Here is a 25,315-nt window from a genome sequence, read left to right on the forward strand (position 1 = left end):
CGAAGAACCCACCCAGACAGTAAAAAGTTAGCTCACTTTAAAAGTATAAAGCTTTCGTCCAAAGAAATTAGCTTTGCCCGTAATCGTTTGATGTCTTTGTCTCAAAGAATTCACTTTCCCTCAGAGTACGACTGTCTCACCAAAAATAAACGACTGGAATCTTGCAGCCCTTTACTTTCTCTAAACCCCTTTTTAGACAAGGATCGACTCATTCGGGCAAACGGGCGTTTAAGTTCCTCTCTTACACTCTCGTATAATGAAAGGCATCCAATAATTTTAGCTTATCGAAGTCGATTTGCCAAGCTGTATGTCGATCACGTTCATAGGCAGACTAATCACGGCGGCATTCAGCTTACTCTTGCCACTATTAGACTCGAATGTTGGATCATCAGAGGGAGAAATTTGGTGAAGAACCATTATAGATCATGTACCAAGTGTGTCTTGGCTCAAAGAAAACGACAAACTCAGCTGATGGCGGCACTTCCTCCCGAAAGGACCACCTTTGGTAGACCATTTTCCACATCTGGAGTAGATTTCGCCGGCCCTTTTGAAATAAAAACGTTTAATGGTAGAGGTTGTCGCATTTCGAAGGGTTACATTTTTTTCTTCGTATATTTTACCACAAAGGCTATCCATCTGGAACCTGTGAGCGATCTATCCACCCCTGCCTTCATGGCCGCACTTTCTCGATTTGTAGCCAGACGTGGGTGTCCTACCCATATGTACTCAGACAATGGAAAAAACTTTGTAGGTGCTGATCGAGAACTTCGGGCTAATTTGATTAAGGTTGTCTCAGAAATGAAGGAGGATGCCGTTACTCGATATGGATTCCTAAAATTAGAATGGCATTTCATACCTGCATCCGCACCTCACATGGGTGGTCTCTGGGAGGACGAAGTCAAAAGCTGTAAAGGTCACCTGAAGAAGATAGCAGGGCAGATAAGACACACTTTCGAAGAATTTTCGACTATTCTCGCCAATATATAAGCGTGTTTGAATTCTCGGCCTCTTACTCCTCTATCCGACAATATTGATGACTTCAATGCCCTTACTCCAGGGCACTTTCTAATTGGAAGATCATTACTTTCCCCAGCTGAACCAGAGGAAGTCGAAAATAAATCTTCTTTATTGAATCGTTGGCGACGTGTGAAGTTGATTTCTCAAGAGTTCTGCCGACGATGGAAGTCGGAATATCTAAGGGAACTTCACAAACGCCCCAAATGGAAAAAGGCCCACGAGGGTCTGCGTTTAAACGACTTAGTGGTGATACAAAATGACGCTCTTGCCCCATCTGATTGGCGTTTGGGTCGGGTCATAAAGTGCACCATGGTCAGGACAATCGAGTGCGTGTTGTGGACTTAAAAACACAGTGGGGTAATATTTCTCGCCCGGTCCACAAATTAGTTGTACTTCCTCGCTCCGAATAAAACTTGTTTCACATTCCAGTCACAATGGTCCCATGATGTCTTTCCCTACGAAATTGTGTTATTAATTGTATTTCCCTTCCTTGCAGATGAGCTTCAACGACGACTTCAAATGCCCGATGTGTTACACCAGACATTCTTTGCGCCACTGCAGAACCTTCCTCCAACTCGATCCCGGAGGAAAGGCTCAATTTGTGCGCAGGTTGCGGTACTGCATTAACTGTCTCGGCATGGGCCACCGTATCTCCTTCTGTCCCTGCCAAACCGGTTGCCGTACCTGTAAACTCGCCCACCACACTCTGATGCATCCCTTGGATGCGAGCCTAAAATATTGGGTGAAAATGACCGCGGAGGCATTTCTACACAGTCCTGGCAAAATAGAGCCCGCTGTGAAAGTTAGGGTACTGCTTAACCCTATGGCCCAGGATAGCTGTATTTATTTTGGTCATCCTCTCCCGGCATATGACCCCCAATTTGGCTCCTTCCTCAAGGTAGTGTTGACCTCAACGAACAACAACGTGAGGACGTATACAGCCACACTACGGATATGTCAATCGGACCGCATCATGGAACCCAGTCATTATCTCGACGTCCGTCGTATACCATCTATTTACCCGAAACAGGTTGTAGCCGACACGCACTTTTACCGACCTGGTCCAATTAGCGTCATTTTAGGAAGGGATGCCACTGATGGCATATATATGGGACTGCCTATTTTGGAGCCAAGTATGCCATACGTCCAAAACACGATTTTTGGTTGGACGTTTTTTGGAGAAATTCCCAAGCGGTGCTAACTTACCCGAGGCTAGCAGAAGGACTTTAATTTACCGTTCAGGCTGGAACCTGATGAATTCATCCTTGAGTTATATTATATTATTGAATTACCCTATTTTAAAATTGAATTGTTTTTTTTTTTTTTAAGTTGGGAAAGATCCCAACGGGGGGAGGATGTTTATGGGGAAACGCCGAATGGGCAACACTAAAATGATCCCCATAAACGTCGCCCGCTCCTCTATTTCTAACGGCGGCCACTGGCAATAACACGGACATAGAACACTCATATTGTGTTCTCTTTTGTTTTGTTTTCGTTTTTTTTTTTTGTTTTTTCGTTTGATCGGCCATTAACAGTGCAACCGCCAAAGTAGTTAAACCTGAAGCCTTAAAAAAATAGAGAAATAATTTGTGAAATTGAAATATTGAATAAAAGGAAGAAAAAATAAGTGAAAGTTGTGCCTTACTTTGTGACCAAGTTCCAGCAGACATATAGTGCCCAGAAGATTCCCCGTAGGCAGAGAACGCGTAAAGTGATTGGCGACAGAGTAAGTAGTCCTGCGTTATAGAGAGGGAACCAGGTTGGCCAGGGATAAGTGGTCCGTTGTGGTCAAACCTAGAAAGGTTGAGGAGTGTCCCCAACAAGTGCAATAATTTTTATTAAGTGCAATAATAGAATAAGTTGGTTCTGGGTGTCCATTTATTTATTTAAATTATTTTGCTCTTCGTCATGTCCACTGTTATTTGTCCAATATGTGGTACTATGCTTGTAAAATATAGTATTATAGTATATTACCAACAACAATATCGTCACATTTAGTTACAGAATTAAAATGTCAGCCTTTGTACAAGTTTCTGTCCAAGTCTTTTGTTATTGCCCTATCTCTGTACATACAGAGATAGACATCCACCGAGGCTTTACATGTGTTGAAAAAAAAAAAAAACAAACAAAAAGTGCAGTGGGTGTAGCCTACGCTAATCATAGTCCAGGAAAATTTAAGTTATGTTGAAGCTTATGCACCCGATGAGTTCAGTATAGCTTATCCCTTTTCCAACGCCATGTTTTGTAGAAAGAAAAGAAAATAAAAATTTCTTGGTTTAGAATAATTTTATGATTAGAATAACTCAACTTTGAAGTATTACTAGAAATAACGTAGTTTCTACAACATTTTAACAAAAAGAATGATCAGCAGCATCTGCATTATGTAAAAAATGTGGGTCAGTTTTCACACAGAAGGGTTTTGTAATCTTATGGATAAACTTTAGATCTATTTGTGGAAAACGATTCAGATTTAGATATATCTTCATCCGATTTCATGTTTATAATGTTTATTGTGCACGAAAGGGGTAAAATCAAGCCGAAGGGAATCAAAACTGGGACTGGAAAGTGTATCTATTTACCTCCTTATCTTCCATGACAAAAGTACAGATTGACTAAACGAACACTTAGAAATGGCTTACACTGGTGTTCTATTTGGGGGAATTGGATCACAATTTCAACTTGAGTCAGTTCGGCGAGATGGGAAAATACATATATACATTACTATATTCAGAACCAAGATATCGAGGAGTCACATGTGTGCCGATCAAACTATAATACCCCCAGCACTTAGTGTTTAAAAATAATAAACAAAACGAAATTGTAATTAATTTCGTGAAATTAATCTATAATTCAGTTCTACAATATTAAATAAACGGTCAGCGCTATCCATTTCTTATTTAAAAAAAATTGTTGTTATTGCCATATTATCAACATAAAATATGGCAAAATTAAATCAGTAAATGAAGAATTGATAATTGTACTTTGTTTATCGGACAGTTCATACTTAAATGAAACATGTAATAATGAATAAAGGTTTATGTGTCAACCAGATAATTTTTTATCCATCGGAAAGATGTAATAACCGGCCATAGTTTAAAACCAAACATATGATTGCAAGACGTTATTTTTAATGTTACCATGGTTGTTACCATGATAAATGAGAATATAGACAACGAAAAGTTAGTTTAGTCTTTAGTGTATACTGATTTTTTATATTATTTATTCACTATAAACTCTTGCCTTAAATATACAAATTGCTCCAAAACAATACTGCCAACAATATGCCTCTTGAACACTTACCATCAAGACATCCACGGTCGGAACTAATTCGGCTCAAGGTGGTCAGGTCGGTGATTCCAACTATGATCCAGGCGAGGGCACAAGTACGCTTGCTAGTTCCGTATTTTACTTTTCGCGGCCCCACCTCATATTCCTCAGTTCGCTGGTAGGAAAAAAATAGCCCAAAAATATGCCGCTATAGTAAGCTCTTTATTTGCTGAATCGAATAACGCGTTTCAGTACCTATTAGAGGATAGATTAGAAACAAGGATACACCAAACTACGCAGGCAGATTTTTAAAGCGTTATGAAAGAGATTAATAAAGTGACTGTAGAGAACAAACAGAATGAAAATGGTAGCGAAGGTTCATCAAGGTTACATGGCTTAGGGGGAAGTCAAAATCCAATCATGAATGCTGCAGTGAAACCCCATGGAACTACAGAAAACATGGCACACAGGCGTCTGGATTCGAACGAAGGGAGTCAAATGAAGATACGTCGAGAAGACCATTATTCATCTAATACCACGAACAGGTTGGGCATATTGCACGAAATTTTTAGTGCACTAAGAATTAAATAATTAGTGCTAGTGCTATTAGAATTTCATTACCACTAAAGAGTTACTGACATTGAAAAATTAAATAGCAATCCACTAACCATTTAATGATATTTTAACAAAATTTTGGCCAAGCCAAAATAAACATTATGTATATAAGTATTATGTCATCTATCATGGAGTTTACTGATTATTTGCTCAAAATAAAAAATAAATCATTGATGAATATTTCCAGGCATTAAAAAACTTCGAGCCAAACTACGTACTCCATTACCCGAAGTAGACATGATAAGGATTGTGATGAGAAATTTGCATGCTGATTTATCCCATATCATATACTCTATGAAAATATATACAATCGACCAGTTGCGGTAAATTAAGTATACATCGAGGAACAGTCACAAACCCAAAGTGATAACGAGGTTGGATTTGTTGAAGAAATAAAACTTAGCAAAGCCTGTTGGAACTGTCAAGCATATGAACATATCTGTATCAAGTGTCCGATTTCACAGTGCATTCTGTGCCTCAAGTGTGTGGAAAACGGCATGAAGGGCAGTTCGAAGCCGGGAGAGATGCATCCGATTCCAACTCCCGAACAATAAATATGGTCCAGAGTGTGTAGGTAGCTTGGGATAATTCAGGTAATCAGAAAAAGAAAGAAATAATTAAAAGAGGGATGATAGTTAAAGAAAAGAAATGGAAAAGGTATTTGAGTTTTGGTGCAAGCAGAGTTATACCTTTCTAACCTTTCACCAAAAATCAAATATAGAATATTTAATAGTGAGGAGGATAGCTATGGAATTGTACATAAACCCCCATGAAAACACCACGAGTGTACAACAGGACGAAGTAGATGTTAGCGCAAGATATATAGTTGAGGATCTAAATAACATTGTTAGTAGTAAGGAAGAAAATATTAGCAAAAATGTCTCTAGTAAAATAAGTAAGTTAGGAATACATTTAAAAATGAAAATGAAATGTGTAGACCTGTTAAGCAATCAGTTCAAACTTGAACGTCTGTCGTCTGCTAATTTGGGGTATGTATATTTCTTAACAAATGTAAACTAGCCCAAATCTTTTGGTATAGAGGAAATCAGTGAGGGAGTATTACAAGACTATACTTCATTAATAAGTGAGAATTCTGAACATGAACTTTGCGATGAGATGTTCAAATTTGGTGAATTTGAAAAAGATATTTAATACTTACGATGAATATGGTCTTGTGAAGACGAATTAGGAGGTACATACCGTTAAAGGAAGGTTCCCATTCAGATGAAGATAGATATTACCCGGTATCTTCAGCGGTCCAGATTCTCACTTATACATAAGTAGATAAAATGCTTCGAAACCGAAAACCCCGAAAAATCGTTTATGTTTCGATGCGAGGAAGTTAAACGAGCGCACAGTTAAAGACGCATACCCCATCCAAAACTTCGAGGGCATACTTAGCAGACTTGAGGACAATGTGGACCTTTGTTTGCATTTTGTAGATTGAGTTGGACCCAAAATCCAGGCATTATACCACAATCGCAGTATCTGGAGGTCCTTTGTTCCAGTATGTGGCTATGCCGTTCGGTCTGTGTAATGCGACACAAAGGTTATGCAGACTTGTGACTTTTAGGGAAAGTGGCCAAATGCTTATTTGGATAGGGATAAATAAGTCAGAACGTTGTCATAAAGAAGTATACTACTTAGGATTCATGGTCGGATGAGGTGTCATGAAGCCGGACCATTCTAAAGTGGATGCTATTAGAAAAATCCCTGCTCCTAAAAATGTTAGAGAAGTACGAAGCTTTATAGGAGTCGCCGGCTGAATCTAAAGCGGCTTATGGCTCTACGGGATCTAAATGGCAGGTTAGCACTGTGGGAGCTAAATTTGCAGATGTTCGATTTCGACATAGAATTCTGAAGAATATATGGACTTAATAAAACAATAGAGGACAATAAAGAGCAATTTCCACACATAAATGTGGAACATGGTATGGTATTTAAAACAACAGCACCCGGAGTCGAAATGGAACTAGAAGTATTTTAGTGGAAACTGTGGGTTCCGAAAAGCCTATTCAAATGGTCCACGAACCTCAAATTTAAATATTATTGGCCCAATATGATTGTCCACGTAAGCAACTTTATAAAAAACTGCAAAGTATGCAACATACATATGATGGCTCAAATTGGAAATGAAGTACAGACAGACCGCCCGTGCCAAAGACTTTATATAGATTTCTTGGGAAAGTACCCACGTTCAGGAAAGGGGAATGTTTATATTCCGGTTATAGTGGATCACCTAACCAAATTTTCTGGAGGTGATTCACACCGACAACGGGAAGCAATTCGTTTCTAAATAATTTCAGAAAACGATGAAAGACTTCCAGATAGACCCTATCAGGATCGCTGACTGTGCACTGCAATCCAACGCCAACAATCCAACGCAAAAATAGACCTAGCGCTACGAACGTCAGTCCACGCAGGGGTAACACCGTTTTTTTTACTTATTTGGCCACAATATGTTTACTTGCGGGAAAGACTATAAGCGATACGGAATTGTTATTACAATATCAGAATAATAGGATCAGTATAATAAGATACAGAATCAAAAAATTTGCATCAAGCTTACGAGAGAAGTGCGATCCGATACAATAGAAGGGCAAGAGTCGTACGTTTTAGTCCCAGACAGGAAAATTACAAACGTAATTTTGTACTTAGCAAATTTCAGGATAACTACAATGCCAATTTTTGCAGTAAATTTACTATGTGTCGAGTCTTTGAAGTACTTGGTAACAATATGTACAGATTATAAACATCAAAATTCGACGCTTCGTGAGCTTATCATGCCAAGGATATAAAAAAATAGTTTCATAGTGAGGTGCGATTAGCAAATAGCCGAGACTTTTATTCTATAGTGCAATAATTTTTATTAAGTGCAATAATAGAATAAGTTGATTCTCGGTGTCCATTTATTTATTTAAATTATTTTGCTCTTCGTCATTTCCACTGTTATTTGTCCAATATGTGGTACTATGCTTGTAAAATATAGTATTGTAGTATATGACCAACAACAATATCGTCACATTTAGTTACAGAATTAGAATGTGAGCCTTTGTACAAGTTTCTGTCCAAGTCTTTTGTTATTGCCCTATCTCTGTACATACAGAGATAGACACACACCGAGGATTTACATGTGTTGAAAAAAAAAAACAAACAAAAAGTGCAGTGGGTGTAGCCTACGCTAATCATAGTCCAGGAAAAATTATGTTATGTTGATGCTTATGCACCCGATGAGTTCAGTATAGCTTATCCCTTTTCCAACGCCATGTTTTGTAGAAAGAAAAGAAATTAAAAAAACATTCTTGGTTTAGAATAATTTTATGATTAGAATAAATATTCATTCATTTCAACTTTGAAGTATTACTAGAAATAACGTAGTGTCTACAACATTTTAACAAAAAGAATGATCAGCAGCATCTGCATTATGTAAAAAATGTGGGTCAGTTTTCACACAGAAGGGTTTTGTAATCTTATGGATAAACTTTAGATCTATTTGTGGAAAACGATTCAGATTTAGATATATCTTCATCCGATTTCATGTTTATAATGTTTATTGTGCACGAAAGGGGTAAAATCAAGCCGAAGGAAATCAAAACTGGGACATATGGCCGAAGAAGTTTTCGTTTTCGATTAGCTGGAAAGTGTATCTATTTACCTCCTTATCTTCCATGACAAAAGTACAGATTGAGTAAACGAACACTTAGAAATGGCTTACACTGGTGTTCTATTTGGGGGAATTGGATCACAATTGCAACTTGAGTCAGTTCGGCGAGATGGGAAAATACATATATACATTACTATATTCAGAACCAAGATATCGAGGAGTCACATGTGTGCCGATCAAACTATAATACCCCCAGCACTTAGTGTTTAAAAATAATAAACAAAACGAAATTGTAATTAATTTCGTGAAATAAATCTATAATTCAGTTCTTCAATATAAAATAAACGGTCAGCGCTATCCATTTCTTATTTAAAAAAAATTTTTGTTATTGCCATATTATCAACATAGAATATGGCAAAATTAAATCAGTAAATGAAGAAGTGATAATAGTACTTTGCTTATCGGATGGTTCATACTTAAATGAAACATGTAATAATGAATAACGGTTTATGTGTCAACCAGATAATTTTTTATCCATCGGAAAGATGTAATAACCGGCCATAGTTTAAAACCAAACATATGATTGCAAGACGTTATTTTTAATGTTACCATGGTTGTTACCATGACAAATGAGAATATAGACAACGAAAAGTTAGTTTAGTCTTTAGTGTATACTGATTTTTTATATTATTTATTCACTATAAACTCTTGTCTTAAATATACAAATTGCTCCACATTCCAAACAATACTGCCAACAATATGCCTCTTGAACACTTACCATCAAGACATCCACGGTCGGAACTAATTCGGCTCAAGGTGGTCAGGTCGGTGATTCCAACTATGATCCAGGCGAGGGCACAAGTACGCTGGCTAGTTCCGTATTTTACTTTTCGCGGCCCCACCTCATATTCCTCTGTTCGCTGGTAGGAAAAAAAATAGCCCAAAAATATGCCGCTATAGTAAGCTCTTTATTTGCTGAATCGAATAACGCGTTTCAGTACCTATTAGAGGATAGATTAGAAACAAGGATACACAAAACTACGTAGGCAGATTTTTAGAGCGTTATGAAAGAGATTAATAAAGTGACTGTAGAGAACAAACAGAATGAAAATGGTAGCGAAGGTTCATCAAGGTTGTATGGCTTAGGGGGAAGTCAAAATCCAATCATGAATGCTGCAGTGAAACCCCATGGAACTACAGAAAACATGGCACACAGGCGTCTGGATTCGAACGAAGGGAGTCAAATGAAGATACGTCGAGAAGACCATTATTCATCTAATACCACGAACAGGTTGGGCATATTGCACGAAATTTTTAGTGCACTAAGAATTAAATAATTAGTGGTAGTGCTATTAGAATTTCATTACCACTAAAGAGTTACTGACATTGAAAAATTAAATAGCAATCCACTAACCATTTAATGATATTTTAACTCAATTTTGGCCAAGCCAAAATAAACATTATGTATATAAGTATTATGTCATCTATCATGGAGTTTACTGATTATTTGCTCAAAATAAAAAAATAAATCATTGATGAATATTTCCAGGCATTAAAAAACTTCGAGCCAAACTACGTACTCCATTACCCGAAGTAGACATGATAAGGATTGTGATGAGAAATTTGCATGCTGATTTATCCCATATCATATACTCTATGAAAATATATACAATCGACCAGTTGCGGTAAATTAAGTATACATTGAGGAACAGTCACAAACCCAAAGTGATAACGAGGTTGGATTTGTCGATGAAATAAAACTTAGCAAAGCCTGTTGGAACTGTCAAGCATATGAACATATCTGTATCAAGTGTCCGATTTCACAGTGCATTCTGTGCCCCAAGTGTGTGGAAAACGGCATGAAGGGCACGTCGAAGCCGGGAGAGATGCGTCCGATTCCAACTCCCGTACAATAAATATGGTCCAGAGTGTGTAGGTAGCTTGGGATAATTCAGGTAATCAGAAAAAGAAAGAAATAATTAAAAGAGGGATGATAGTTAAAGAAAAGAAATGGAAAAGGTATTTGAGTTTTGGTGAAAGGAGAGTTATACCTTTCTAATCTTTCACCAAAAATCAAATATGGAATATTTAATAGTGAGGAGGATAGCCATGGAAATGTACATAGACCCCCATGAAAACACTACGAGTGTACAACAGGACGAAGTAGATGTTAGCGCAGATTAGTAAGGAAGAAAATATTAGCAAAAATGTCTCTAGTAAAATAAGTAGAATAAAGTAAGTTAGGAATACATTTAAAAATAAAAATGAAATGTGTAGACCTGTTAAGCAATCAGTTCAAACTTGAACATCTGTCGTGGATGTTGATACTTTAGAAAATAGAGCATATATATAATTTAAAAAAGGTGATTTAGAAATTAGTGGCCTCCTGGATTCAGGACCCTCTTTTAGTTTACTCGGAAGGGATTGTCATAAGTTGGTTAAACAATTAGGAGCAAAAATTTAACCTTTTTTACTGCAATATCTACAGCAGAAGGGATCATTTTTCTGTAGTTGAACAAATTAGAATTGTGGTGATATTTGAAAATATGGCGAAAGAAATTATATTCTATTTGTTACTTATTTGTTATTTGTTATTTATTTCGAACTGCTAATTTGTGGTAGATATATTTATTTATATATATTTCTTAAGAAATGTAAACTAGCCCCAAACCTTTTTGGTACAGAGGAAATGAGGAAGTATTACAAGACTATACTGCATTAATAAGTGAGAATTCTGAACATGAACTTTGCGATGAGATGTTCAAAAAGTTGAAGAATTTAGATAGATATTACCCGGTATCTCCAGCGGTCCAGATTCTCACTTATGCATAAGTAGATGAAATGCTTCGATTAGGAGTCAGAAAACCCCGAAAAAAGCGAGGAACTTAAACGAGCGCACAGTTAAAGATGCATACCCCATCCAAAACATCGAGGGCATACTTAGCAGACTTGAGGACACTAATTTATAAGCAATGTGGACCTTTGTTTGCATTTTGTAGATTGAGTTGGACCCAAAATCCAGGCATTATACCACAATCGCAGTATCTGGAGGTCCTTTGTTCCAGTATGTGGCTATGCCGTTCGGTCTGTGTAATGCGACACAAAGGTTATGCAGACTTGTGACTTTTAGGGAAAGTGGCCAAATGCTTATTTGGATAGGGATAAATAAGTCAGAACGTTGTCATAAAGAAGTATACTACTTAGGATTCATGGTAGGATGAGGTGTCATGAAGCCGTACCAGTCTAAAGTAGATGCTATTAGAAAAATCCCTGTTCCTAAAAATGTTGGAGATGTACGGAGCTTTATAGGAGTCGCCGGCTGAATCTAAAGTGGCTTATGGCTCTACGGGATCTAAATGGCAGGTTAGCACGGTGGGAGCTAAATTTGCAGATGTTCGATTTCGACATAGAACACAAGAAAGAGAAAGGTAGATTAATTGTTAATGCCAGAAGATGTCATTGGATTCGAAACTGTGGAATTTGAGTCTGAAGAATATATGGACTTAATAAAACAATAGAGGACAATAATGAGCAATTTCCACACATAAATGTGGAACATGGTATGGTATTTAATGGAGCTAGAAGTATTTGAATGGAAACTGTGGGTTCCGGTAAGCCTATTCAAATGTTCCACGAACCTCAAATTTAAATATTATTGGCCCAATATGATTGTCCACGTAAGCAACTTTATAAAAAACTGCAAAGTATGCAACATACATATGATATATGGATTTCTTGGGAAAGTACCCACGTTCAAGAAGGGGGATGCTTATATCCCGGTTATAGTGGCTCACCTAACGAAATTTTCTGGAGGTGATTCACACCGACAACGGGAAGCAATTCGTTTCTAAATAATTTCAGAAATAGATCATATGAGGAGCAGGGGTAACGCCGTTTTTTTTTACTTATTTGCCCACAATATGTTTACTTGCGCGAAAGACTAAAGCGATACTGAATTGTTATTACAATATGAGAATGATAGGATCAGTATAATAAGAGATAGAATCAAAAAAAAAATTGCTTACGAGAGAAGAGCGATCCAATACAATAGAAGTGCAAAAGTCGTACGTTTTAGTCCCAGATAGGAAAATTACAAACGTAATTTTGTTCTTAGTAAATTTCGGGATAACCACAATGCAAATGTTTGCAGTAAATTTACTATGTGTCGAGTCTATTAAGTACTTGGTAACAATATGTACAGATTATAAACATCAAAATTCGACGCATCGGGCGCTTATCATGCCAAGGACATAAAAAAATAGTTTCATAGTGAGGTGCGATTAGCAAATAGCCGAGAATTTTATTCTATAGTGCAATAATTTTTATTAAGTGCAATAATAGAATAAGTTGATTCTCGGTGTCCATTTATTTATTTAAATTATTTTGCTCTTCGTCATGTCCACTGTTATTTGTCCAATATGTGGTACTATGCTTGTAAAATATAGTATTATATTATATTACCACCAACAACATTGACCTATTTAGTTACAGAATTAGAATGTGAGCCTTTGTGCAAGTTTCTGTCCAAGTCTTTTGTTATTGCCCTATCTCTGTACATACAGAGATAGACACACACCGAGGCTTAACATGTGTTGAAAAAAAGCAAACAAAAAGTGCAGTGGGTGTAGTCTACGCTAATCATAGACCAGGAAAAATTATGTTATGTTGAAGCTTATGCACCCGATAAGTTCAGTATAGCTTATCTCATTTCCAACGCCATGTTTTGTAGAAAGAAAAGAAAATAAAAAACATTCTTGATTTCGAATAATTTTATGATTAGAATAAATATTTATTCATTTCAACTTTGAAGTATTACTAGAAAAAACGTAGTTTATACAACTTTTAACAAAAAGAATGATCAGCAGCATCTGCATTACGTAAAAAATGTGCGTCAGTTTTTACACAGAAGGGTTCTGTAATCTTATGGATAAACTTTAGATCTAACTTATTTTCTAAAAGAGGCTTTACCCTTCGGGCTATCGTTTAAAAACATTTAATTTTAATTAACCCTCAGGGGGTTAAAATAAGTAAATTCCAAGTGTTAACAATATGAAGTTCGTACTGCATAATAATGAACATAGTAAACATGCCATAGATGGATTATTGATTTACTGCACAAGGGCAGCAAAAAGTCAGGATAAACAAAACTATTGCAGAGCTCTCAGTGGATAACAATATTCTCTTGAGGGCGCCTGACTTCTGTCAAAGTCATTTTGATATGTTTTGAATATTGATTTCTTTATGACAGAATGAAACTCTATATATATCACTGTGGTTACGTTAACAGGCTACATTTTGGAACTCGTGATGTTATCGGGAGCACTTTTATTATGAACCCTATTTGTGGAAATCGATTCAGATTTAGATATATCTTCATCCGATTTCATGTTTATTGTGCACGAAAGTGGTAAAATCAGCCCGATGGAAATCAAAACTGGAACATGTGGCCGAAGAAGTTTTCGTTTTCGGTTAGCTTAAAAGTGTATCTATTTTACCTCCTTATCTAACTGACAAAAGTACAGATTGAGAAAGCGAACACTTAGATATGGCTTAGGTGTTGAGGGTAAGCAATGTCGTCGTCTTTTTAAAGATAGTTGTTTAAAGTCCTGTCACATTGTCGAAAGAATACACAGTGATATATATGGACCAAGTGATCCGCGAACAGGTATTTTGTAAGCTTCATAGATGATTATAGCCACTTCGCATCATATATCTACTAAAAAATGCATTTGACGAATTTGTCGAATTAGAAGCAATGGCTACGGCAATGCATTATATCAGCAATAATTGTAGACCAAGATACAGAATATTTTTCAAACAAAGCAAAGGAATATTTTAAAAATTAACACAGTTTCTTATACCCACAGCAAAACAGGGTTGCTGAAAGATTTAACAGCTTATAGAATCTGGGTTTCCGAAAGATTTAAGGGGTGAAGCAGCGTTAACAGCAACATGTCTTATAAATAGAAGCCCCTGCAAATCTCTTTCTGACAAAAAGACACCTGCCAAATTGTGATACAAGTGTAAGCCTAACATTTCAAAACTAAGAGTTTTTGGATGTAAGGCATTTGTCTGTGTTGCTTAACAGAAAAGAATAAACTGGATTTAAAATCACAGGAAATAGTAATGATATGTTATACATGTAATGGATACAGATTGTGGAATCCAAAGACCCGAAAAATAGTTATTGCAAGAGATGTTCATTTTGAAACTGTTTTCCTTATTTGCAACAGATTCAGGACAAAGAAAATCCTCAATTGCTCATAAGATCTCGCAGCAACGTTCCTGCTGAACATTTCAGCTATGATGAAAGTAATTCAGATGATCAATTGGTTTCTGCAGAAAATTATAACGATATCTATACTGTCGACGATGAAACTACTATTAACGAAAATGAAGACACAGCTACGCAATCTGAAGCCCCAAACTTTGAAGCTGTTTCATTGGAGCCAAGAAGAAGCGAAAGTATCAGACATGTTTACAAAATCATTGGATATAAGAGAATTCATAAAATTTCGAAATGAACTACAATTGAAACGTAATGATTGGGAGGGGGTGTTCTGAATATTTCACTTTTTTAAAGAACTCAGTAATTTTAATATTGTCACATACGTTTGCATTTTTTGTTGTATACCGCGTCTTATCCCTGCAAAAAAATTTATACAAATGTGAGTGTGATATCCGTGGTTATGCGTACAAGTTGTAATTATTTTTTTTTTAAGTCAAGTGATTTTGAAAACCTGTACAAATTGTCCTTGGGAGTTTTCCTGTAAAGGTGGGTCAACGTATCGCGCAATATTACATAACGCACGTCATTTATGCTGTTTAGTGTTGACACACCAAGAAAATCAGTGGTTTTTGTGGGTCCGCGGAGTGACAGTGGAACTTGAAGTTGCCGTCCACTTCCCACTTGAATTCCACACTATATCGATCTGTGGATATCGTGTCAAATTAAAGATAGAAAAGTCATAGCACATCTTAAGGTGCTGTATGTGCGAGGTGAATTCGTGTTTGTATATATTTAATATAGTATATATGTTCATAATCAGCATAAAATTCTAAGTCGATTTAACGATGTCCGTCTGTCTGTCTGCCCGTCTGTCTGTCCGTCTGTCTGTTGAAATCACGATACAGCCCACATTATTTGACGTAGAGCGTCAAAATTTAGCAGAGCTATTTGCATTGTGTCTAGGATGGTTGGTATTGAAAATGAGATATATCGGTCCACGTTCTGGTATAGTCCCCAAATAACGGTACCTCCCGATATTCGGTATTTTGATGATTTATGCCACATTTTTCATGGATTTGTCTGGAAATTGGTATTTGTAGGTCATAACGGGTCCCTGAGCGTGTGGCAAAACATTGCATGTATAGGTCCACGTTGTGGTATAGCCCCCATATAAAGGTACCTCCCCATATTCGGTATTTTAATTTTTTTTTGCCACATTTTTCCACGGATTTGTCTAAAAATTGGTATTTGTGGGTCATAGTGGGTTCCAGCTCCGGTGGCGAAACATTGCATGTAAGGCTCCATGTTTTGGTATAGCCCCCATTTAACGGTATCTCCCGATATTCGGTAATTTGATAATTTTTGCAACCTTTTTTCACGGATTTGTCTGAAAATTGGTATTTGTTGGTCATAATGGGTTCCAGCTCCGGTGGCGAAACATTGCATGTAAGGGTCCATGTTTTGGTATAGCCCCCATATAACAGTACCTCTCGATATTCGGTATTTTGATGGTTTTTGCCAAATTTTTTCACTGATTTGTCTAAAAATTGGTATTTGTGGGTCATAATGGGTCCTAGTTTGTGTAGCGAAACATTGTAATTATAGGTCCACGTTTTGGTGTAGCCCCCATATAACGGTACCTCCCGATATTCGGCATTTTAATGGTTTTTGCCACATTTCTTCTAATGTTTCTTTTACCCTAAGGTGGATGGTATTAAAAGTTTGGCCCGGCCGAACTTAATGTTTTTTTACTTGTTTTTGTTTCAATTAATCTAATCTTTCTGATATATTTTTTTTTGCTAGATATTTTTTTTGGTACTGTGATGGATGCAGTACCTGGAATACTATTGTACTTCGTCCCGGTACGAGGTTCACTTGAAGAACTCGAGGTCCACTTGAAGATAGGTAAACATTACCTCGTTCTCCACTTATAAACAAACGTTATTTTTATAAAAACAACAATAACGGGCTTAGGCCTGTCCATTTCGCAACAATTGAATTAATATATATATATATATATATATATATATATATATATATATATATATATATATATATATATATATAAATAAATAAAAAAAGAAATACGGCAGAATAAAACAAAAAAAGCCATAGGTGCAAAATAAAAAAAAAAAAAACTTAGGGGAAAAAAGGAAAATTCTAAAAGAGGACAAAGAGTCCCAAAACATACCATTTTAAAATAGGAAAACAAAGTCCCAAAGTAAAAAATGTTAAAATATATTTAATAATTTTAGTTGACGACATGAACGTGTTCCCGCTAGCAAATCCTCACTAGGAAGAACAATTTGGAGCTAAAACTTACAACAATGGAAGCCTATGAATATATACAGAGAGGGTTGCTGAACAATACGAATTGGAGAAGCAACAGGAAGCAAGACCACCAACAAAAGAAGAACAAAGGAAGAAATCCTATAGAAGAAGAAAGAAATCCTATATCTCGTATCAACAGCTGAAGAATACGTCAAAGCAATGGGAGAAGACGAACAAATTCTTCTGATTCCGATTCCTCAAGGGTCTCGTCAACTACCAATTACTGTGAGAACGGAAGATCCCATACATGAGCTTACCATGAAGTCATTAACAACGTTTTCCTACTTTGATGTGACGGTTTACAACGATGGACTAAGAATTCTAAGACTTGTAAGATGAAACCGGCTGATAATGGTGGCGGTACGAGACTGCATTAAGAAGTTGTCTTGTCTTCTGGAAGCTGTTACTTAGCATTATCTACATATATCTAAAAATGCTGATATCTAAATACCTTTCATTTCATATTGTTCATCATATCTTTTTTACGTAATAATACAGTCCACTAAAAATGTACACATTTAAGCCGCCCCGGAGAATGTACAAAATATTTTGCACATATGCCGTCTGCGTAATGTTAATAAATAACAACGTTTTCATCAATCCAACGAAAGAATTCGAGATCTCAAGATCTTTATCAATTGATTGCTCAGATTCTTTCCATAAATGCAGTTAACAAAACTCATGAAAGTGTTTGTCTTGGATGTTCGTCTAAATTTGTTAAGTAGTGTAGAATGTGACCAAATGATCGATGCACAGACACAAAGTGAAAAGGACATACCCCAAATTTAATGATCCAATCGATCCTCCCTAACGTAATGGTTGTTTTGTGTTAATTAAATATCGAAGTACAAAGACTTTTTTATTTCGCATATGATAAAACGTTCTTTAAAATAAACTCTTGTCTTATATATAAATTGTTCCACATTCCAAATAGTACTACTAATAATATGCCTCTTGAACACTGGGTGATTCCAATTATGATCCAGGTACACAGGCTAGTTCCGGATTTTACTTCTAGCGGCCCCACCTCCTATCCCGCAGTTCCCTGGCAGGAAAAGAATTAGCCCGGATGACGCTATGATAAGCTCTTTAATATCTGAAGCGAATAACACTTATCGGTATCAATCAGAGGATAGATTAGAAAAAAGGAAACACCAAACTATTCAGGCAGGTTTTGAAAGCATAGGGAACAAACATAATGATCCAGAATTGGAAAATGGTAACGACTTCATCAAGGTTGTATGGTTTAGGGGGGAGTCAAGATCCAATCATGAACGCTCCAGTGAAACCCCGTGAAACTACAGAAAACATGGCTTACAGATACGTCGAGAAAACCATTATTCATCTAATACCATGAATCCGCATTCAACACAAATGGGGACCAGTAGAAACCTGATTGTTGTGGACAAATCCATGTTTGGATGCAGAGGACTTCGTGCTAAGTAAGTAAGTAATCCGTGATTTTCAACTATTGCTCAAAGGAGACGCAAAGAAGTGGTTTTGTATCTTGATGGCCAATCAATACAATCGACCAGTTGCGTGACGAGTGCACGGAATTACAAAAAAAAATATTTGAAGAAGGAGAGATTTATTGCCCCACCGACAAAACCTCCACCAGCAATCCGTCGAACATATCCGTTAAATAAAGTATACATCGAGGAACAGTCACAAACACAAATTGATGACGAGGTTGTAATTGTTGAAGAAATAAAACTTAACTTAAAACCTGTTGGAACTGCCAAGTTGATGGACATATTTGTATCGAGTGTCCGGTCCCACAGCACAATCTGTTCTGTTACAGATGCGGGTATCCAGGGTTAACTTAAATGTTGCTTTCACCAAAACTCAAATATTGAAAAGAATATTTAATAATGAGGTTAGCCACGGAAATGTAGTTAAATCTAAATAAGTCAAAATGTTGTTATAAAGAAGTACACTACTTAGGATTCATAGTTAGAGGATTTGTCATGACGGACCAGTCTACGGTAGATGCTATTAGAAAAATTCCTTTTCCTAAAAATGGTAGAAAACTACGAAGCTTTATAGGAGTCGCCGACCGTAGATTCGTCAGGAACTTTTCAGAACTAACAGCACCGCTCAATAATCTTATAAAGAAAGACAAGAAATTCGTCATTAATTATAAGGCTTTGGAAAGTTTTATTAAGGTGAAGTACGCGTTGACTCGTGTACCTGTCTTGGTACACCCTGACTTGCAAAAGCGATTCTACATCCAATGCGATGCTTCGGATTTAGTCGCAGGAGCTGTTTTGTTCCAAAAGGGCAACGAAGTTCATGAAAGGCTCATTGCATTCTTCTCCCAAAAGTTGAACAGTGCGCAGATAAACAGCAGTGTCACCTAGAATGATTCAGGCCTTATGTGGAACTTATGCCTTTCACAATATTCACCGATCACGCAATTCTAAAATGGCTTATGGCTCTACGGGATCTAAATGGCAGGTTAGCACGGTGGGCGCTAAATTTGCAGATGTTCGATTTCGAGATAGAACACAAGAAAAAGAAAGGTAGATTAATTGTTAATGCCAGAAGATGTCATTGGATTCGAAACTGTGGAATTTGAGTCTGAAGAATATATGGACTTAATAAAACAATAGAGGAAAATAGAGAGCAATTTCCAGACATTAATGTGAAACATGGTATGGTATTTAAAAGAAAAGCACCCAGAGTCAAAATGGAGCTAGAAGAATTTGAGTGAAAACTGTGGTTTACGGAAAGCCTAGCCACTACCCTGATTCAAATGGCCCACGAACCAGAGGAAAGGTCATATGGAGGAATAAGGAAGACGTTCAATCACCTCAAACTGAAATGTAATTGGTCCAATATGGTTGTCCACGTATCAACTTTATAAAAAACTGGAAAGTATACAACTTACATATGATGCCTCAGATTGGAAATGAAGTACAGACAGACCGCCCGTGCCAAAAATAACGGAAAGCATTTCGTTTCTAAATAATTTCAGAAAGTGATAAAAGACTTCAAGATAGACCCTATGAGGACCGCTTACTATGCACTGCAATCCAACGCCACGGAGCGAGAAAACCAAAGAAGCGTTTAGATCTTATCTAGATAACGACCACACTAACTGGGACATGAATTCAGCAAACATAGAGCTAGCGCTACGAACGTCAGTCCACGCAGGGGTAACGCCGTTGTTTGATTATTAGGCCATGTTTACTTGCGGGAAAGACTATTCTTGATTCTCGGTGTCCATTTATTTATATAAATTATTTTGCTCTTCGCCATGACCAGTGTTATTACTACACTTGTAAAATATAATATAGTAGAATATTACCAAAAACAACTTCGACCCATTTAGTTACAGAATTAGAATGTGAGCCTTTGTAAAAGTTTTTTATTGTCCTATCTCTATACATACAAGTGACACACACCGAGGCTTTACATGTGTTGAAAAAAAAAAAAAAAACAAACTAAATGTGCACTGGGTGTAGCCTCTGCATTACATAAAAAAATGTGGGTCAGTTTTCTGGGAATGAGATGGGAAAATACATACAAACATTCCTATGTGCAGAACCAAGATATCAGGGACTCACATGTGTGCCACCAGCATTTAGTATTGTAGAGTATAAAAGTAAACATTGAATAATGGTATCTCTCCAAATTTATGGAAAAAGAGTCCGATTTAAATTTAACACATTTTAATATTGCTATCAACATGAGAACTGGTGTGAAGACAACAAAGTTCGATATTTCCATATTTCCCGGGTAACGTCGAAAGTCTGCTAAGGTCAGATGTGAAGTGGACGATTTGGGGTCCACTTCTTTGGTACAACCGCCCGATAGTGTCAACATTTTAAATAATAATTTAATTCAGATTTCTTTTAAGTTTTGTTGTTCTATGTGTCGATGAAAGGATAATGCGTGTTTATACCACCAGTGTCAGGTTGTGGTATGAGAACGGCTGGTATGTGAAACCTATCTAGTTGCCAGGTCAGGGTTGGGAGTTACCATATGTTTTTCTTTTAGTAAGAGCGAATTTAAGAGAGCAGTCACGCATATATATTTATACAATTTCATATGTTCAAAGCCAACGAGCAATGAACTTGAACCGTTGTTAAATCATAGGAAATTTGTTAGTAGAAGAGAATAATGAGACAAATGAGGTTTAGAAGATTGTTTTTGATTATGCAAGAAATAGGCTAAAGTAATTTCGTTATGGACAGCTAAGTTTAATCTTAAAGTAAAACTCGCACAGCATACGGTATTAAAAGATTTGGAACATGAAATCTAATTTTTTTCTTTTAACTAACGTATTAAAATCACTGGTTGGATCAACTGAGTTACCTTAATTTTTAATTTTATTTTTATCTCTGCAAGAATATTATAAAAAGTTATGGGCGATATCAAGCAAGAGTTAATTTTGAGAACTGGAGTTTTCGAGTGCGGATTTATCTGTATTCCATAGAGAAAATTCCACCAGCCGAACAAAACTTAGCTGAAGCACTCTCTAACAAGGATAAAAAGGCTAAGACAACAATCGTCGGCCTAATAGCAGAATGTATTCGCGACAAGAAAACAGTAAAGGAGAGTGGTCTGCTCTGCAAAATACATTCGCTAAGAAGTCGGTTACAAGTTAGACATTGGTAAGAAAACAAATAGTGGTTCTACGAATGAAGTCTGGTGATGAATTGCGGAAATATTTACTACTGTTTGATGATCTTTTACGAAAAATGTGGAGATACCGTTGCTCAACTTTTTGTCACGCTACCAGAAGCTTTTGACCCGTAGTGGCCGCGTTGAAAAATATGAATGAAGAAGATGATACGAAGAGGCAAGATCCTTGTGACATGGATACTTCCGCGACATCTGCGTTTAGTGGTGTGAAGAAGTCGAAAAAATGCCTTGGTGTGTGTTTCCGCTGTAAGAAAAAGGGCCATAAACAAAATAATTGCCGCGTTTGTCAGCGTTAGCTTCGAAGTCAATATGTTTCATGTCAGCGGTACCTGATGGTAAAATAATTACAGATAAGTCTGAAGATTTAGTATTCAAAATAGATTCTGGGGCGACGGATTACAAGAGTAAACATGATTGATGATTCAATAATCTCCAAAATTTGAATGAACCATTACCATAAATGTTGCGAAAGACACTGAAAAGAAAGAAAGGTACAATCTAAGGATATTGGAAAGATACACCAATCACAATGAAATAAGTCCTATATATTAAGGAACTTCGGGATAACTTTCTATCTATGCCAAAGTTAACAGAAATGGAATATGCGTTGAATTTTCTAAAAGTGTCATTATGACAGCTCCCAAGAAAGGAAGTTTGTACGAATTGAAGATAGGGCAAATGCAAGTTTAAGTACAACTGATTTGGGAAAATTATGGCACACAAGCAGTGTGGCCGCCGGAAATTTTCAAAAAGTGTCACAAAAAGTATCATTTCTTGAAAAAAGTGGCACATATAATTTTAAATGGTGGCACAGAAAGTGGCACAATTTATTTCACATTTTATTAAAAAAAAAAACAGTTTAGAACAAAACAACAAATTCATCTATATGTAATACTATATAGTAATAATATATGTATGTACATATTGCATATTTAACAAGTAAAAATGTTGTAAGTTCGGCCGGGCCGAACTTCGAATACCCTCCACCATATGGAACAAATTTGGCAATTTTCATAAAATTAAAATCCATTAAAAATTCTGTTAAAATCTTAAAAATACCGAATGTAGCTGTATATTAGGGTCAATAAGACGACGTGGACCTGCATACGCAACTTTTGTCATAAGCCTGCGCAGGCAATTTTCTGGCATTGGATGTAGTATCTATTACGAACTTCAAATAAAAAATTTGAAACTATTCCGGTGAATAATGGCGCTAAAATCATCAAATACCGAAAATCGGGGGTACCGTTATATGAGGAGCTATACGAAGATGTGGACCTATATAGGCAATTCTCTTTCAGAGAACTCCTCGTGTGGATTTTCAGACTATTCCATTGGAAAATGTGGCTAAAATCATCAAAATACCGAATATCAGGGCATATCGTTATATATACGATAGCGTGGACCTATATAGACAATTCTCTTTCAAGGAGTAAAATGCTCACAAAAAACTCCTCGTGTGGTTTTTCAGACTATTTCATTAGAGAATGTGGCTAAAATCATCAAAATACCGGATATCGGGGGGTACCTTTATATGGGGCTATAGCCCATCTTCGAACTTGACCTGCCTGCAGGCAAAAGAGGGATCTCTGCAAAATTTTAGCTTTCTGTCTTAATTCGTGTTGACTGTAGCGTGATTACAACAGACGGACAGGGCTAAATTGTCTTGGAATTTTACGCTGATCAAGAATATATATATTCTTGGAAATGGCAGCGTACGACGTTTTTCATTATGTTAAATACAGCGTTTAGATTAAAATATATATAGTTTAAAAAACGTGGCACAATGTATAAAAAGTGGCACAAATATTCAAAAAGTGGCTCATTTAGGATCAAAATAAAAAAGTGACACAACCGTATCAAAGCCCAAAAAAAGTGGCAAAATTGATACTTTAGTGGCATAACGGTCACGCTGCACACAAGAATGGGTCCCCTAGGTACAATTGTCTGGAAGAAATGGTTCGACATAAAATGGTTGATGGTTTAAAAAGGCATATGCAATATATGTGTTGAGGGTAAGCAATGTCGTCTTTTTAAAGATAGTCGTTTAAAGTCCAGTCACATTCTCGAAAGAATCCACAGTGATATATGTGGACCAATTGATCCGCGAACATGGGATGGTCACAGGTATTTTGTAAGCTTCATAGATGATTATAGCCACTTCACATTCAAAGATTTATGGATTGAAGCAGCCCTAACAGCAATATGTCTTATAAATGGAAGCCCCTCCAAATCTCTTTCTGACAAAAAGACACCTGCCAAATCGTGTTACAAGTTTAAGCCTAACACTTCAAAACTAAGAGATTTTGGATGTAAGGCATTTGTCTGGGTTGCTTAACAGAAAAGAATAAACTGTATTTAAAATCACAGGATATGGTAATGATATGTTTTACAGGTAATGGATACAGATTGTGGAATCCAAAGACCCGAAACATAATTATTGCAAGAGATGTTCGTTTTGTCGAAGACTGTTTTCCTTCTTTGCAACAGATTCAGGAAAAAGAAAATCCTCAATTGCTTATAAGATCTCGCAGTAACGCTCCTGCTGAACATTTCAGCAATGATGAAAGTAATTCAGATGATCAATTGGTTTCTGCAGAAAATTATACAGATATCTATACTGCCGACGATGAAACTACTATTAACGAAAATGAAGCCACAGCTACGCAATCTGAAGCCCCAAACTCTGAAGATGTTTCATTGGAGCCAAGAAGAAGCGAATGTATCAGACATGTTTACAAAATCATTGGATACAAGAAAATTCATAAAGTTTCCAAATGAACTACAATTAAACGTAATGATTGAGGGAGGTGTTCTGAATATTTACTTTTTTTAAAGAACTCAGAAATTTTAATACTTTTGCATTTTTTGTTGAATACTTATTTGTGTAGAAAATATTTTTTTACTTCAAATTCGATTCTCCTTCGTGTACATACCATTTTTCCAGTTTGTTCTCTAATTAATAAAACTTTTATAAAATATGAATAACTACCGCGTTTTATCCCTGCAAGAATATTATAAGAAAATTGTATGCAAATGTGAGTGTGATATCCAAGGTTATGCGTACAAGTTGTAATTATTTTTTTTTAAGTCAAGTGATTTTGAAAACCTGGAGTCCAGGTCCTGGACAAATTAACTTTGGGAGTTTTCCTGTAAAGGTGGGTCAACGTATCGCGCAAAGTTACATAACTCACGTCATTTATGCTGTTTAGTGTTGACAGACCAAGAAAATCAATGGTTTTTGTGGGTCCACGGAGTGACAGGGGAACTTGAAGAGAGTCTCGTGGAATTTGCCGTCTATTCCCACTTGAATTCCACACTATAGCGCTCTCTGGATATTGTGTCAAATTAAAGATAGAAAAGTCATCGCACATCTTAAGGTGCTGTATGTGCGAGGTGAATTCGTGTTTGTCTATTTGTATATATTGCCGTCCCTACGTTCAGAGCCATTAACCCGTCTTCCTAAAGCAGCACTAAAACAAGTGTATGCATTGGAAGCAATGTAGTTGTTGTGGACAAAAAATCCATCACTACAAAAACAAAAAAAAAAAAAAAACTTTGCTGTGAAAAAGATCTGCCAATAGAACTTGAGTCGAACCTGG

At 36.5% G+C, this 25,315-nt stretch overlaps 2 long non-coding RNA genes across 13 annotated transcripts in view; one reads left to right on the forward strand and one right to left on the reverse strand.

The window, feature by feature from the left end:
* The window catches only part of LOC105261690 (uncharacterized), a 36,831-nt gene that overhangs the window by 4,264 nt on the left and 7,252 nt on the right, over nucleotides 1-25,315 (reverse strand). For 2 of the 12 annotated variants that reach the window (XR_009342238.1, XR_009342235.1), the window contains 2 exons: nucleotides 21,782-22,188; nucleotides 4,318-9,504 (listed from right to left, as the gene is read on the reverse strand). This is a non-coding gene — a long non-coding RNA (uncharacterized LOC105261690). Of the gene's footprint in view, nucleotides 1-2,662; nucleotides 2,812-4,317; nucleotides 9,505-21,781; nucleotides 22,189-25,315 lie in introns of all 12 variants that reach the window. The other 10 variants (XR_009342245.1, XR_009342242.1, XR_009342237.1 and 7 more) reach the window with 10 other exon arrangements.
* On the forward strand, nucleotides 4,691-21,775 carry LOC131802495 (uncharacterized). Its single transcript, XR_009342247.1, has 3 exons — nucleotides 4,691-4,829; nucleotides 5,087-16,637; nucleotides 16,988-21,775. It is a non-coding gene; the product is annotated as an uncharacterized LOC131802495 (long non-coding RNA).

Source organism: Musca domestica, unplaced genomic scaffold, assembly GCF_030504385.1.
Source record: "Musca domestica strain aabys unplaced genomic scaffold, Musca_domestica.polishedcontigs.V.1.1 21, whole genome shotgun sequence".
Taxonomy (NCBI): domain Eukaryota; kingdom Metazoa; phylum Arthropoda; class Insecta; order Diptera; family Muscidae; genus Musca; species Musca domestica.